General features: G+C 43.1%; 1 protein-coding gene and 1 non-coding gene across 2 annotated transcripts in view; both read left to right on the top strand.

Annotated features, from left to right (window-relative positions):
- Positions 1–15,622, top strand: part of CNTN6 (contactin 6) — a 361,761-nt gene that overhangs the window by 67,456 nt on the left and 278,683 nt on the right. The gene's annotated exons all lie outside the window — the stretch shown is intronic.
- Positions 14,776–14,912, top strand: LOC114807244. The gene has a single exon (XR_003755296.1). It is a non-coding gene; the product is annotated as a small nucleolar RNA SNORA7 (small nucleolar RNA).

The following is a 15,622-nucleotide window of genomic DNA, read 5'->3' as shown; positions in this document are numbered from 1 at the left end:
AAATTCTGGCTACAGTCAGCTAGCAGTTTGCTTGCTCCCAGGATGCTTCTAAAAAGCTCTGACTCTAGTGTGAATTCACAGGAATGTGAAACACAGTGTAGCAGAGGTTACTGCACTGATGACTCTGGGAAGATTCCTTTACTTCAAACTATGAAGTTACACTGATTTATCTTTCCTTTTTTTTCTTACATTCATTTTTTTCAAAGGTAAGAGAGGAATTTCAGAGAAGTAGCATGACAAAGTGGATAGAGTACGGGCCTGTGAATCAGAAAGTCATGGGTTCTAATCCAGCTCTGCCAGTTGTCTGCTGTGTGACCTTGGGCAAGTCACTTCACTTCTCTGGGCCTCAGTTACCTCATCTATAAAACGGGGATGGAGATTGTTAGCCCACATGGGACAAGGACTGTGTCCAACCCATTTTGCTTATATCCACCCCAATGCTTAATACGGTGACTGGCACATAGCAAGTGCTTAACAAATACCATAATAATTATTATTAATAATCATTTCAGAATAGAATAGAGTTGCACCATTTCAGTTTTCCCATGCGCTAAAAAGGGTAGTGTTTCAAATGGCTCTATCAAGTTCAACCTGAATTTCTGAAAGGCACGACTAGAAGCTGTTTAGGAGCACTTAGCCTTGGGGCAGGGGGAGGAGGAGGCTGCAGGTGAGGTATCTCTAAACCTATAAAGATTGTAAAACCCATGTGAGACCTTGTCTGAGTGAACTGTTCCATATTTACTCCAGGCTTAGCACAGTGCTTGGCACCATAATAAGCAATCAATAAATACCATATTGCTACCACTATAGCCATACTGTTGGTATTTGTTAAGTGCTTACTATGTGCAGAGCACTGTTCTAAGCACTGAGGTAGATACAGGGTAATCAGGTTGTCCCATGTGAAGCTCAAAGTCTTACTCCCCATTTTACAGATGAGGTCACTGAGGCACAGAGAGTTAAGTGACTTGCCCACAGTCACACAGCTGACAAGTGGCAGAGTCGGGATTTGAACCCATGATCTCTAACTCCCAAGCCCGTGCTCTTTCCTCTGACCCACGCTGCCATACTGCTTACCCATCCTATATCCCTACTTGGCTAACTGGGTGTGAACACCCCTATAACTGCACAGCAGGCATCATGGGCACACCCAAACACCCAGGAGCATAGAAAAGTCAATGTTACTTCTCCTCCCTGCTATCATTTTGGGCAAAATTGAAGATCTCTTGCTGGATTAAGGACATCCCCCGAAGGCCTTGATTAATTTGGTCCTAGGGCCTCTGCTTCAGTTTTTGGAGTGTGGTGTAGACGATTAAAACAGAAAGGGAATAAAAAGGTCTGTTTGGATGTGTTTGCCTCCTTTCCATTCCACTTGAACGTTTTATTTCAGTGTGTGAGACATTTAAGAAAAATCCATTTGCATTTTATTTTCTCTGCCAAATAGAAGAGAGATGTAAGTAACTAAATAGGAGACAAACACTAAATGTTTGAAACATTTAAAAGGGAAGGAAGTCTGCACTTAAAATAAATCCAAAAGTGTACCTCAACTTTTTCAAGATGAAAATATTAATCCAAAAATAGGGTCCTAAGAGGACACGTAGGATTTGCATTGTTTTTTTTTTTTAACTTTGAGAAAGCTAGACTAGATATATTGTCTTTTCTGCTGCAAAGAGCTAGCTGTGTTCTTCAAGAATCTCATGTTCCAGAAAAATCACATTGTAGTAAACATTGACTTTGTAATAGGCTAGGATGTAGATAGTTTGAAGATACCATCATGATTGACATTTTACAATACAAATCCCTAGATCATCATTCAGAGAAGCAGCATGGCATATTGGGTAGAGCACAGACCTGGGAGTCAGAAGGTCATGGGTTCTAATTCCCAATTCGCCTCTTGTTTGTGACCTTGGACAAGTCACCTAACTTCTCTGTGCCTCAGTTACCTCATCTTTAAAATGGAGATTGATACTGTGAGCCCCACGTGGGACAGGGACAGTGTCCAACCTAATTTACTTGTATTCACCCAAGTGCTTAGTACAGTGCCTGGCACATAGTAAACACTTAACAAATACCATTATAATTATTATTATTATTATAGCACCATCATAAGCAGCATGGCTTAGTAGAAAGAGCACGGGCTTGAGAGTCAGGGGTCATGGGTTCTAATCCTGTCTCTGAAATTTGTCATCTGTATGATTTTGGGCAAGTCACTTCACTTCTCTGTGCCTCAGTTACCTCATCTGTGAAATGGGGATTAAGACTGTGAGCCCCACGTGGAACAACCTGATTACCTTGTATCTACCCCAGTGCTTAGGACAGGGCTTGGCACATAATAAGCGTTTTAACAAATACCATTATTATTATTATCTTAACACTATGCACATGAGCACAACCATTTCTTGTTGTGAGCCAATTTGTGGATGGCTTTTTACCCACAAGCAGACTCCTCTTCATTCATTCATTCAATCGTATTTATTGAGTGCTTACTGTGTGCAGAGTGCTGAACTAAGTGCTACGAAAGTACAATTCAGCAAAAGAGAGAGACAATCCCTGCCTATATCAGGCTTACAGTCTAGAAGGGGGGAGACAGACATTAAAAAAAGTAAACAGGCATAAATATAAATAAATAGAATTGTAGATACATACATATCAAAACAAGTAAACAGGGATCAATATAAATAAATAGAATGACAGATATGTACATATATATACACAAGTGTTGTGGGGTGGGGATAAGGGAAGTAGAGCAAAAGGAGCGAGTTGGGGTGATGTGGAGGGGTAGGGGAGATGAAGAAAAGGGTGGCTTAGTCTGGAAAGGCCTCTTGGAGGAGGTGAGCCTTCAGTAGGGCTTTGAAAGGGGGGAAGTGTGATTGGCAGATTTGAGGAGGGAGGGCATTCCAGGCCAGAGGTAGGACATGGGCCAGGGGTCGATGGCGGGACAGGTAAGAATGAGGCACAGTGAGAAGGTTCATTCATTCATTCATTCAGTCAGTCGTATTTATTGAGCGCTTACCATGTGCAGAGCACTGTTCTAAGCACTTGGAATGTACAGTTCAGCAACAGATAAAGACAATCCCTACCCAACAACGGGCTCACAGTCTAAAAGGGGGAACCAGAGGAGTGGAGTGTGCGGCTGGGTTGTAGAAAGAGAGAAGGAAGGTGAGGTAAGAAGGGGTAAGGTGATGGGGAGCTTTGAAGACAAAAGTGAGGAGTTTTTGTTTAATACAGAGTTGATAGGCAACCACTGGAGGTTTTTGAGAAGAGGGGTAACATGCCCAGAACGTTTCTGTAGAAAGATAATCCGGGCAGCAGAGTGAAGCATGGACTGAAGTGGGAAGAGACAGGAGGTTGGGAGATCAGAGAGAAGGCTGATGCAATAATCCAGTCGGGACAGGGTGAGTGATTGTACTAACATGGTAGCAGTTTGAATAGAGAAGAAAGGGCGGATCTTGGCGATGTTGTGAAGGTGAGACTGACAGGATTTGGTGACAAACTGGATATGTGGAGTGAATGAGAGAGCAGAGTCAAGGATGAAACCAGGGTTGCGGGCTTGTGAGACAGGAAGGATGGTTCTGCCATCCACAGTCATGGGAATGTCAAGGAGAGGACAGGGTTTGGAAGTGAAGATAAGGAACTGTCTTGGACATGTTGAGTTTTAGTTGGCGGGAGGACAATCAAGTAGAGGTGACCTGAAGGCAGGAGGAGATACGAGCCTGGAGGGAGGTAGAGAGCACAGTGGAGGAGATATAGATTTGAGTGTCATCCGCATAGAGATGACAGTAGAAGACATGGGAGCAAATGAGTTGTCTAAGGGAGTGAGTGTGGACGGAGAGTGTTCTTCTGGGAAGAACATTCCCTAATGTATCCATCGTGTTGTATCCTTCTTGGGGAAAGACAACATCAGATCAATTTTTCAAGCAAGTGGTGATTCCATAGAAATACTCCTTCAGTCTAGTTTAGTAACATACTTATACTAAGGGGAGACCACCACCTCTATGTATTCCCTTATGTTCCACTCAATCACTGATTAATCCTCCCTTCCCTAATCATGTCATCCTATCAGCCACTCATAGGACTCACATGTATATTTGCTTATTCAATTTATTTATTTAGCTATATCTTTCTTTTTTGTTGTTTTTGCCATTTATGTCTATATTTTCATTTCTGTTCCTAGTATATACAGGCAATTTATATCTGCCTATCTCCCCTTTTGGAGTGTAAACTCCTAGATGGCAGAGATCATGGCAAATCTTTGCTACTCCCCCACAGAGACCTCCACTCTCTTGATCCCATCCATCTTTCCAAAAGCATCTCTACCTACCTTGCCCCCCTTTCCTCTCTTCCCACTCTCAATGATCAGGTCACCGCTCTCAACTGCACCCTCTCTACTCATCTCAACTCTCTCGCCCCCCCTTTCCCTCTGCCACTCTCGCTCCACTAACCCACAGCCTTGGGTCACCGCCTCTATCCATCTCCTACGCTCCTATGCTCGAGTTGCTGAGCGCTGCTGGCGAAAGTCCAAGCACCAAGCCGATCTCATACATTTCAAATTTATTCTTTCCTGCCTTAACCCTGCCCTCTCCTCCACCAGGCAAAACTTCTTCTCCTCCCTCATCGACACCCATGCCCGTCACCCCGCCAATTGTTCCGGACATTTAACTCTCTCCTTAGGCCCCCTGTTCCTCCCTCTCCCCTATCCCTCACCCCCAATGATCTGGCCACCTACTTCATCACAAAAATTAACACAATCAGGTCTAAGCACCCCAAAGTCACCCCTCCCTTTCCTGCCTCCCCCCCCCAACCCTCTCCCCTACTTTCCCATCCTTCCTTGCAGTATCCTCAGAGGAGATCTCCTCCCTCCTCACAAGTGCCACCCCCTCCACCTGTGCCTCGGACCCCATTCCCGCTCACTTTATAAAAACCATCGCCCCTGCCCTCCTCCCCTCCTTAACTTCTATCTTTAACCACTCACTCTCCAATGGCTTCTTCCCCTCTGCCTTCAAACATGCCCATGTCTCCCCCATCCTAAAAAAAACCCTCTCTCGACCCCACCTCCCCTTCCAGATATTGCCCTATCTCCCTACTACCCTTCCTTTCTAAGATCCTAGAACGAGTCGTCTACACTTGCTGCTTAGATTTCCTTAACTCCCATTCTCTTCTGGACCCCCTCCAATCTGGCTTCTGTCCCCTCCACTCTACTGAGATTGCTCTCTCTAAGGTCACCCATGACCTCCTTCTTGCAAAATCCAATGGCTCCTACTCTATTCTAATCCTCCTTGTCCTCTCAGCTGCCTTTGACACTGTCGACCATTCCCTTCTCCTCCACACCTTATCTCACCTTGGCTTCACGGACTCCGTCCTCTCCTGGTTCTCCTCTTATCTCTCTGGCCGGTCATTCTCGGTCTCCTTCGCAGCCTCCTCCTCCCTCTCCCATCCTCTAACTGTTGGAGTTCCTCAAGGGTCAGTCCTTGGCCCTCTTCTGTTCTCCATATACACTCACTCCCTCGGTGAACTCATCTGCTCTCACGGCTTCAACTATCATCTCTATGCAGATGACACACAGATCTACATCTCTGCCCCTGTCCTCTCCCCCTCCCTTCAGGCTCGTATCTCTTCCTGCCTCCAAGACGTCTCTACCTGGATGTCTTCCCGCCACCTAAAACTCAACATGACCAAAACTGAGCTCCTCATCTTCGCTCCCAAGCCCGGCCCTCTCCCTGACTTCCCTATCACCGTGGATGGTACGACCATCCTTCCCATCTCTCAGGCCCGCAACCTCGGTCTCATCTTTGACTCGGCTCTCTCATTCACCCCACACATCCAATCTGTCACCAAAACCTGCCGGTCTCACCTTTATAATATTGCCAAGATCCGCCTTTTCCTCTCCACCCAAAATGCTATCTTACTGCTACAGGCTCTCGTAATATCCCAGCTAGACTACTGTGTCAGCCTGCTCTCTGATCTCCCTTCCTCCTCTCTCTCCCCGCTCCAGTCTATTCTTCACTCCGCTGCCCGGTTCATCTTCCTGCAGAAATGCTCTGGGCATGTCACTCCCCTTCTTAAAAACCTCCAGTGGTTGCCTATCAACCTCCGCTCCAAACAAAAACTCCTCACTCTAGGCTTCAAGGCTCTACGTCACCTTCCCCCTTCCTACCTCTCCTCCCTTCTCTCTTTCTACTGCCCACCCCGCATGCTCCGCGCTCCTCTGCCACCCACCTCGTCACCGTCCCTCGGTCTTGCCTATCCCGCCGTCGACCCCTGGGCCATGTCCTCCCACCGTCCTGGAATGCCCTCCCTCCTCACCTCCGCCAAACTAATTCTATTCCCCTCTTCAAAACCCTACTTAAAGCTCACCTCCTCCAAGAGGCCTTCCCAGACTGAGCTCCCCTTTTCCCTCTGCTCCCTCTACCCCCCCTTCACCTCTCCGCAGCTAAACCCTCTTCTCTCCCCTTTCCCTCTGCTCCTCCCCCTCTCCCATCCCATCCCCTCAGCACTGTACTCGTCCGCTCAACTGTATATATCTTCATTACCCCATTTATTTTGTTAATGAGATGTACATCACCTTGATTCTATTTATTTGCTATTGTTTTAATGAGATGTTCTTCCCCTTGATTCTATTTATTGCCATTCTTCTTGTCTGTCTGTCTCCCCCGATTAGACTGTAAGCCCATCAAAGGGCAGGGACTGTCTCTATCTGTTACTGATTTGTACATTCCAAGCGCATAGTACAGTGCTCTGCACATAGTAAGCGCTCAATAAATACCATTGAATGAATGAATGAATGTCTTCTGCTTTTATTGAATGCTCCCAAATGCCTGGTACAGAAAGTAAATGCTCAATAAATACTAATGATAATGAGAATGTAAGTTTTTTGTGGGCAGTCATGCGTCCCTTGTTTCTGTTGTATATGGGCATAGTTCAGGGCATTACAGTCAGTAAAGGCTCAGTAAATACCATTATTGCTATTATTATATTCTCTTACCCATTGAAGACACACTTTGTCGATCAATCAACAATAGAGTACTGTAATTAATGATGAGAGAGTCTCCCATTATAAACAATGGGTGGACCTAGATCCAGTTACAAAGACTTTGGGCCCAAGAACTCAAACCTATTTCTGGTTGTTTCCTCTACATCAACTGTTTATTCATTTGTTTGTTTGTTTTTTGGAGAGGTGTGGGTCAGATTTGAGGGGGAGAGCACAGCACTAGAAGCATGAAAAGTTTCAAAGGAAATAGTTGTCATAGTACTACTGTAGCTTGCCATCTAATGACAACTACATGAACCTAAACAAATAGAGGAAGACACAATCCTTGATTTAGGGGTGTTTATAAGCTGAGGGACACCATGCAGACACACATATATACATATGATAAACACCAATGATTGAAGGATAAAAACATTATCCTAATCGAACTAGATGCAAGATCAAATCAATAGGACCAGCTACTACTTAACATAGGCATCGAATGTTAGAGAGTGAGGTCAGAATCAAAGTGGTGCTCATCTTTAAGTACAGAGTTCCCTTTTACATGTTTCAAACATTTAGTGTTAGTCTCCTGCTTAATTACTTATATCAGTGGTGCTTCCTAAAACCCTTGTTAAACAGGCCTGGCGGAAAGGCTACGAAGAAAATTGCAGGGAAGGAAAGGACCAGAAGAGCTACAAAACACCAGGCCAAGAAAATGATTCTGTGATTTGAGTTCAACACTAAGGCACAGACTACACAGTTTTAGTCTGGAGTTCTGAGTGCTCCCTGCAATTGGAATACAATAATGTGTTTGTGCAGAAGAAAGATCAAGGGAGCCGTCTCTTTTTCCCAAACAAACAATGTAGAATATTCATACAGGCTTCGTCAAAATATTTATGGAGGGATTTTTTCTTCACTTGAATATTTTTCTTGGCCTTGAACTTGCCAAATCTCTCCGTTTGTTGCCCACTGGCAAAATTAACAACCAACTGTTCAAGGAAAAATACAGAAACAAATAACCACTCCCCAAATGTTTTGAACCACTGATTGAAAAGCAAATTTTTAAAAGTGAATTATCCAAATGTATGTCAATGGCCAGACATTCTGGATCTGGTTGAATAATAACAATAATAATAATTTTTATAATAATAATTGTGATATTTGTTAAATGCTCAATATCAGACTGAACTAAACACGGGGGTAGATACAAGAGAATCAGGTCTCATATGCGGCTCACAGTCTCATAGGAAGAGAGAGGACAGATATTGAATCTCCATTTTGCAGATGAGGGAACTGAGGCATGGAGAAGTTAAGTGATTTGCCCAGAGCAGGTACCTAGCAGAGCAGGGATTAGATCCCAGGTCCTCTGACTCCCAGGCCCATGCTCTTTCCACTAGATCATGCTGTTTCCCTAAGCAGTGGGCAATAAGACTACATTTGAGATGCTATTTGAAATAGGGGAATTTTCTGAGTTACTGCACACTAATTTATTTTGCATACTAGCCACCCACCCACTTCTAAATAGAAACTAGTAATTTGTCACCTGATATGCTGTGGTGTGATACAGCATTTACAGAGATTGGATGTATGGGAGTTTACAGTCAAGTCTCAATTATTCATGGGGTGATTATTCCATCTGTGAATTATCCAATTTCTTTGCTTTCCCTTCTCCATGCTGCTGCCTGCTTTTTGAGCCAGAAATAATAACAGTAGGAATAGGAAGGAAAAGAGGGGAAATGCAAGCTAGCCCACTTTTGATGTTTGTTAGAGTTCTTGTCAAAGATTGGATGAAAAGGGATCTGGAATTTATGGTTAAAATTTGGTTATTGAAGACTGTAAACTCTCTGAGTGCAGTGATCATGCCTATAGTAGTGTACTCTCCCACGTGTTTAGTACAGTGTTCTGCACACAGTAAGCACTAAATTCATTCATTCAATCATATTTATTGAGTGCTTACTGTGTGCAGAGCACTGTACTATAAATACCGTTGATTGATTGGGTATAAATAAGTACAAAGGTGCTAGAGGTGGCTGATGCATTTATGACTTGAGATGCTGAGAATTAACTGGGGAAGGCATGTTAGAGGAGGTGGACTTTCTGAAAGGTTTTGAATTTGGGGAGGGCTGTGAGCTTTTAGGTGAGGGAAGGAGAGATTCCAAGGTAGAGGAAACAGTGTGAGATAAGACTGCGGGGAAATGGCTGGGAAGGGCTGCTGGTATTCTCCCACCAAGCTCCTGAGGTATTCCCGGAAGGAGAAATATATGCTGTGGATATATTGGAAGCATCTTCAATCAACTGATAGCATTTATTGAGCATCTGCTATGTGCATTGGACTGCACTAAGTCCTGGGGAAAAGTAGAATCAATCAGTGCTGTTTATTGAGCACTTACTGTGTGCAGAGAACTGAACTAAGCACTTGGGAAAGTAGAATACAAAGACATGGTCTCTGTCTTCAAGGAGCTGACAATATAATAAGGGAGAAGGACCCTTAAATTAAGTACAAATAGAATGAAGAAGGAAAAGGAGACATGTACATGAGTTAGTACTTACCCAATCTCCCCAGTTTATATCTCCCATTCCAGCACTCGTGCACCATCAAGACCCTTAGGTATGCTCAGCTTCCTTTAGCACTTATGTATGTACACAGATCTAATCCATGGACATAGCCCTTTCCTTCTTTCTCCTAACTGCAATTCAATTTTGTCTGTCCCACCAGATTGTAGCTCCTTGAGGGTATGGATCTTGTCTACAAATTCTATTGTATTCTCTCAAGCACTTCAAACAGTGTTCTGCATAGAGCAGGTGCTCAGTAAATGCTGTGACGGTTGAGCTAAGGTATATAAAGATGTGCTAAGTGAGATTGTGAGTACTCGAAGAAACCGTTGTGAGGTAATGAGTGGGAAAGAATTAGAAATTAATCAGGGGAGGACTCCTGGAAAAGATGCCATTTCAGAAGAGTTTGAAGATTTGAAGATGCTATTTGGCCCTTCACTGCTAAGGAATACAGACTGATCCACCATCATCTCTGACAAAATGATAATCTAGTGGTGGTGACAAAACTGCATTGACCTTCTGAACATACCTTTCACCACTGAGGATGAAGCCATTAGAAGTGGGGAAAAACAGTCAAAATATAATGGCATGACTATTGCTCCAACTTTTGGGGAAGTCGGTACAGTAGTAAAAGCTAGAAAATAGTAAAGAATTTGAATCTGTTGGTATTCTAGCAAAAAATATGAAAAGGAAGAGCCCTAATGCTTAGATGTCCACATAGGCTATTCCTCAACATATGGAGAGAAATGCCAACAACTACAAAGAAGCCATCATGATCACCCTTTTCAGAAAAAAAATGTAGAGCTGATTAAGGAAAATTCTAAGGTATTTCACTGGTTTTCATTGCTAATAAGATTTTAACCATAACTTTTCTGGACAGGTAACTGATGGGCTAATCATTCCATAATTGAATTGCAATGTGGCTTCAGAGCAAAAAGAACCCCAGAAGACTTGACATTTACAGTCTGACAGAGGAGCAGGGCTGGGAGTCAGAAGACATAAGTTTTATTTGCAGTTTTGCAACAGGTTGGCTTTGTGACTTCGGGCAAGCTCTGAACCGAAGTGTTGGTCTAGAAAAGCTGCTATGGTATATAAAGCTCTACATGGCTCCAATCCCTGGATCTATGATAACCACGTTTACTGAGCACTTTAATTAGCACAACAAACAAGCCATGCTCAATATCAGTGTGCCTCAATCTTGTCTATCTTGCCGCCAGCCCCTCATCCAGGTCCTGCCTCTGGCCTGGAACGTGCTCCCTCCTCAAATCTGACGGACAATTACTCTCTCCTCAGTTCAAAGCCTTATTGAAGGCTTATCACCTCCAGCCTTCCCTGATTAAGCCCCCCTTTCCTCTTCTCCCAGGCCCATCTGCATAACCTTGACTTGCTCCCTTTGTTCTTGACCCCTCCCAGCCCTATAATATTTATGTACAAATCTGTAATTTATTTATATTAATGTCTGTCTCCCCTCCCTCTACACTGTAAACTAATTGTGGTCAGGGAATGTGTCTGTTTATTGTTGAACTGTACTCTCCCAAGTGCTTAGTACAGTGCTCTGTACATAGTAAGCACTCAATAAATATGATTGAATGAATGAATGAATCAGATAACAAGACCCTCTGATAGAGAAGCAGCATAGACTAGTAGAGAGAGCATAAGCTTAGGAGTTAGAGGACCTGGGTTCTCATCCTGGATCCACCACTTGTATGCTGTGTGACCTTGGGCAAGTGGCTTAACTTCTCTGTTCTTCAGTTACCTCCTTTGTAAAGTGGGGGTTAAGTCTTTGAGCCCCATGTCAGACATGGAATGTATCCAACATGATTTTCTTGTATCTATTACATCGTTTTAGTACAGTGCCTGATACATACCATGTTTTTTTTCCAATTTTTATTTTTAAAAAGAACAGATAACTGACAAATGAGATCATAGAACTCATTCATTCAATACATTCAATCGAATGTATTGAGCACTTACAGTGTGCAGAGCACTGTACTAAGCGCTTGGAAAGTACAATTCAGCAATAGAGACAATCCCTGCCCACACAGGGCTTACAGTCTCAGTCACGACATAGCTTTACTGAATGGGAACCCATAAGAAGATTGAATCATAGCAGGGTACCCAAGCAGCTATATAGATCTATATACCAATATATATATATATATTGACTTCAGTAAACACACACATACACATGGAGAGAGATCTATAGGTGCTTACATCTTTATATATATGTAAAACACAAATTTTAAGTATATTGTGAAGCACAATATCAAACAATATCCCATAACTATGAACTGTTGGGAGATGTTAGTATAGTGCAATCATTGTGGGCAGGGAATGTGTCTGTTTATTGTTATTTTGTACTCTCCCAAATGCTTAGTTCAGTGCTCTGCACACAGTAAGTGCTCAGTAAATATGATTGAATGAATGACTGAGAGAATGACAGAGTAAAGAACTGAGAATCCAATCGCGGCTCCATGATTTGCTGCTTTGTGACTTTAGGCAAGTTACTTAACTTCTCTGTGCCTCAGTTTCCTCTTTTTTTAGGTATTTGTGAAGCACTTACTATGTTCCAGGCACTGTACTAAGTGCTGTACCTGTTCTCCTCCCACCTCAGTGAGTCCACTGTGAAAGTCAGATTGTGTCTAATCTGAATATGCCATATCTACCCCAGAATTTATCGCAGTGCTTAGCAGATAGAAAACACTTACCAAATACCACCCCAGTTATTAAGAGAGGCCAACTTGATGTTCAGGAATCCAAAGAGGGCATGCTCCCTTTGAACGGAAACTTTTGTTAAGATTGGGAGACCAAAAGGCTATCTCCAAATCAGAACCAGGCTTTGCAGTTGGCCAGTGCAGTAGCTCAGCAAAACTGAGTCCTTTACATGCCCACAATTTGAAGTTGTTTTATTCACATTGAATGCATGAGGATGATCTCACTATTAGTAGTGTCAATACTGGAAAAAGAAGGTAAGTTATAAATATATTTTTGCTTGAACTAATAGGTGTTTTTTTCCTAGCCTCCTTCGGTTTCCATAGTCACTTTAAAAGGAGTAAAGCCACTGAAACGAGGCTTCATTTTTACTATATCCCCCAGTCATCCTCAAACACTCCCTTCCCTTCTTGTGGGGCTGGTGACAATGAGGCTTTTTGGATGGGTAAGTATTTCTCAGGTGGCTCAGTAACTGACTTAGAGGGAATTTGGAAAGTTACCTGATGAAAGAACATAAATTACTTTACAACTGGTACAGAAATGATTAATAATATAGTTATCTAGAGGGTAGCATGAAGTGGCATTTATTACTTGGTTATTTAAAGAGTGAAGTGGGTGAACTTCAAAAGATTTGTCATTCAACATCAGCTTAGTTACATGCCTTGCCCATAAGAAACTATTTATGTCTGAAAAACTATCCCATGAGAACAGATTTACTGTTACGGATACTACTATATCATGAGTGAAAGTTGTTTCATATCATTTGGGGAATTTCTCCCTCTAATCACTGCTCAGACTTAAAGGAAAAGAAACAATGTAAGGGCAGAAGGCTAGCCTTAATTTGAATCTTAAAGAGGGCTATTTTCAGTTTGAAGAGGAAGTTCCTGGGATCATTAGTTTAATGTGAGAACGTTCAATCAGCTATCATCTTTGACTTCTAATAATTTATTTTGATTGCATTTAACAACTCTAGTAGTTGTTCTCTAGAGTTTTCCCATTTGCAGCAGGACTTGGATATGTTACCAGAACTGAGGGTTAATGTCCTGCACCTGGCAGATCTAACTCACAGGTAACCTTCATTTGACCCCTAAAATGATGCATTCTGTTCCGGCTTTTTGAGCCAGATGATAATTGAAGTTTTCTCTTGAGGTCAGTCCATGGGCTAGGAACCTGCTTGCCTATGGCTAGTCCTGACTTCTAGTTGTTGACTATTCTATTTTGTTTGTTGCCTCCCCTGATACTGATACTTTTTCCAGTTGGAGCAGCCTGCTCTAGCTTACAGCTTAGCTGGACTCGTGCCCACCTGACCCCCTCAGTCTGTTCTAATTCTGGATCTCTTCCTGGGCTAGCACTTCTCTTCACCCCATCTGCTGGGCTCCATTACTGCCTTATTGCCCTGGTCTCTCATATCCCTGGCTTGCAGCCCCCTGTCTACAACAGTAATTCTCACTAGTCTTCATTGACCTGGGGTTCCCCTCCTGGTCATTCTCCCAAACTGACTGGAGCAATCAGGGTCCAACCTACCTCTTGAATTTGGCATTATCTGTTTGGTATTTTCCACTCCACTCTTCCCCTCTATTAGTGTGAACAGTGTGCTGTAATTAACCTTTCAGTGCATTGCAGAAAATGATAATAATTTCTCATCTTTACTGGAAAAGCTAAATTTTACTAGAAATGAAAATAGACAATAGAGTATCTTTATCCCGGTTTCCAACATTGAGGAAAAGTTTTTAACCAGATGAAGAGCTAATGGGGGAGCAATATTTTTAGATGAATTATTCAGATAATTATCTTGATTGTCAGTTTCTGCTTTGATCATAGATGGTATTTCATTTCCAAGAAGGTGTTTGCTCACTTTTCTGTTTTAACAAGAATAAGGTGCCTATACATACTGATTTTGCTGAGAAAGTTCTGCTATTTGGGAATTTCTTGTCAGCCACTCTGCTGATAAATACCTGCAAATGCCTCCTGGGAGCTACAGAAAGTGGAGACAGGAGTGTGGGATGTGGAGTATTTTTAGTGCATCCCTGTTCCTAGCTCTCGATGAGAAAGAAAAAGTCACCTTTCTGACTCAAAGGAGGAGTCCAGAGAGTGAGTCTGGAGCTGCTTTCAAGGTGACAGGATCCTGGGTCCTCTTTTGGAATGGGGAATAAGTCCAGGAAACATCCCCAATCCCTCTTCCAGGTCAGAAACAGGGCCAAAGTATTCCATCTCTCACCAGAAGCTTTGAAGCCCTGCTCTGAGGGTGGAATTGTGGACTGGAAAAGAAATCCCATGTCCCCTTTCCAATCAACAGGTAAGGTTTAAGGAACCTCCCTAACAACTACTTGGGTCATAAATTTAAGCCAAATGCTTCCCCTCTCCCCAGAAGCTGGAAGCTTGTGGGTCTGAACATGCCCCATGGTCTGCACAGAGAGGAAATATCTGGAAGGAGAAGCAGCACCCAGGGTCTGATTTCTGATCCAGACTAGGGTGCAAGGAACCTTTCTAAATTACTGCATCAAGCAGGACTTTGCTATTATCTCACTTCTCAGCAAGGCTGACCCCTCTCAGGATTGCATCTGGAGATTTCCAGTACCCTACCAGTTTTGGCTACAGGAGGAAGAGTCAAGCAGAGGCATACCCATTCTATTTCTAGCTTGGGCCATGGCTAGTGAGTGGAAGGCAATCTGCTACAAGTCGAAGCTCACCTGTGCTGGGCAGCAGAGGCATGGGAGAGAGTCAAGGGCAGAGACTCAATTATACTGTATGGAAGAGGGCAATTGTAAACCACTTTCTTATTTTTACCAAGAAAACTCTATGGATACACTACCTGAATGATTGCAGATGGAGGTGGGACATTCTGGGAGAGATGGGTCTGTGGAGTCGCTATAGGTCGGAGAAAACTCGACAGCATAAGACAAGACAGCAGGACTGAACATAGATCAGAGGGCTGGTGGTTCTTATATTTACCCACTGCTTCAAAGCCCATGCTGCCAAGTAATCAATCAATCAATCAATCAATCATTTACTGAGCACTTACTGTGTGTGGGGCTCTGTACTAAGCTCTTGGGAGAGTATAACAGAGTTAGTAGATAAGTTTCCTGCCCACAGTGGCTTCATAGATAGTGAGAAGCAGTGTGGCCTAGTGAAAAGAGCAAGGCCTGAGAGGCAGAGGGTCTGGGTTCTAATCCCTGCTCTGCCACATACCTCCTGTGTGAACTTAGGCAAATCATTTAACTTCTCTGTGCTTCAGTTCCCTCATCTGCAAAATGGAAATTCAATACCTGTTCTCCCTCCTACTTAGACTGTGAGCTCCATGTAGGACCTAATAATCTTGTATCTAGCCCAGCACTTAGTATAGTGCTTGGCAAATAGTAAGCACCTAACAAATACCGCAGTTATTATTAG

The sequence above is a fragment of the Ornithorhynchus anatinus genome, chromosome X1 (assembly GCF_004115215.2).
Source record: "Ornithorhynchus anatinus isolate Pmale09 chromosome X1, mOrnAna1.pri.v4, whole genome shotgun sequence".
Taxonomy (NCBI): Eukaryota; Metazoa; Chordata; class Mammalia; order Monotremata; family Ornithorhynchidae; genus Ornithorhynchus; species Ornithorhynchus anatinus.
Note: the sequence above shows the minus strand (reverse complement) of the source record. Positions and strands in the feature narration are given on the sequence as shown.